At 45.7% G+C, this 1570-nt stretch overlaps 1 non-coding gene across 1 annotated transcript; it reads left to right on the top strand.

Moving 5' to 3' along the window:
- Nucleotides 1-360: 360 nt before the first annotated feature.
- TRNAT-AGU (transfer RNA threonine (anticodon AGU)) lies at nucleotides 361-433 on the top strand. Its single transcript has one exon. It is a non-coding gene; the product is annotated as a tRNA-Thr (tRNA).
- The last annotated feature ends 1137 nt before the right edge of the window (nucleotides 434-1570 follow it).

Below are 1570 nucleotides of genomic sequence, written 5' to 3'. Positions count from 1 at the left end.
ACAAAGAGTGTTTTTTCCCAAAACTTGACTTCCCTCTTTGATAGTTGAGTGCAACAGCTGTGAAGAGGTCCAAATCATTGCTTCTTGCTTTGAAACTTTCCAAGTTGGGAATTAAGGGAGCTGTGGGATGCTCGTGGGGTCCTGGTAAGGATGAGCTGCAGGAGAATAAAACCCAAATTTCAGGTGACCTGTTGGGAGTTTTGTGACTCTGATGGTTGGGTCAGTGCCATTTGGGAGGAGAAATGGGAATCCTTGGAGCAGCATCACCCAGCCAGGCAGGTTTTGGTTCGCTCCAGAATTATGAGTGAAAATTATGGAAATCTGAAATGTTGATAAAGCAAAAAAATCCCAAAGCTGGGAGGCTCCATAGCTCAGGGGTTAGAGCACTGGTCTAGTAAACCAGGGGTCGTGAGTTCAAATCTCACTGGAGCCTGGGGGTTCCCTGCTTCCCCCCAACGCCCAGAAGCTTCAATTTCATGTTTTTTCTCAAATGTTGTAGGCAGCGTTTTTTGGAGCATCTGCCCCAGCTAAAGACAAACAACCCAAAGGACCTGTAGCAAATAACAGGCAAGAAGCAGCAGAGAGAAAGAGCAATGGCCAAAGGTGAACCCTCAAAAGGATAACTTGAAATATTTTTAAGGTCTAATGATGAGAGAGAGCAAATCCCTAATGATGGGAGTCTTGCAGACATGGTGAAGCTCACTGAGGATCTGAAGTGACTGCTGGGTGTTTGCAGTCAGATCTGGTTCCCCTCTTCATGCTTCAGCAGGACAATTAAATTATGCCTCCTGTGCTCTGAAATTACAGAGCTGACTGGGGAAAAAAAACAAAAAAAAACCACAACAAAAAAACCAACCAAACAACAGTTTTTGTCTTCAGAGTTCTCCTGGGGGGCTGGAAAGCTCTCATTTCTGTAATTTTTAAGAAAGAAGAAAAATCTGGGAATTAACCTACTTTGCATCCTGGGATGAGTGAATTGCAGTCCAGATTTATGACCTTTCCTACTCTGCCTTTGCACTTTTCCCATTTTTTTTTTTTTGCTCATTTTCAAATGAACTTCCTGGTTTATTCCACGAAAACCATCCAAACCAGTGCTGTAAAAGGAGATTTCTGGATTTGAAGAGGGCCTTTTCCACTGGAGGGAGAGAAGGCTCAAAAGGCTGAAAGGTTTTAGGGCCGTGGAGGTGGGCAGGGGGTGGCAGGAGGGACGTGGGGCTTTGGTTGCCTCTCTTCAGCCTCTTCCTTACAGCTCTGTTTTCCCAGGACACTCAGCACTCCACAGCTCTGGTGGGTTGCTGTGTTTTCTCCCCATGAGTAGGAATTGCCTGGCTTTCCCCTGGATGTATCACAGGAGGGCTGAAGAAAGAGAAGTCAGCAGGGTCCCCATTGATCTGCACCCTAACAAACCAGCACAAATTATTGGTTTTGTAACCCAAGGTACTGGAAGTACAGATGTATTCTGCTAAAAATTAATTTGTTCCTGAGATTTAAGTCAGATGTTAGGATGAAATTCTTTGGGGTGAGGGTGCTGAGCCCCAGGTCACCCCCAGAAGCTGTGGCTGCCCCATCC

The sequence above is a fragment of the Heliangelus exortis genome, chromosome 22, assembly GCF_036169615.1.
Source record: "Heliangelus exortis chromosome 22, bHelExo1.hap1, whole genome shotgun sequence".
NCBI classification, from domain to species: Eukaryota; Metazoa; Chordata; class Aves; order Apodiformes; family Trochilidae; genus Heliangelus; species Heliangelus exortis.
The sequence above is the reverse complement of the archived record's forward strand: the minus strand, read 5'-3'. Positions and strand labels throughout refer to the sequence as shown.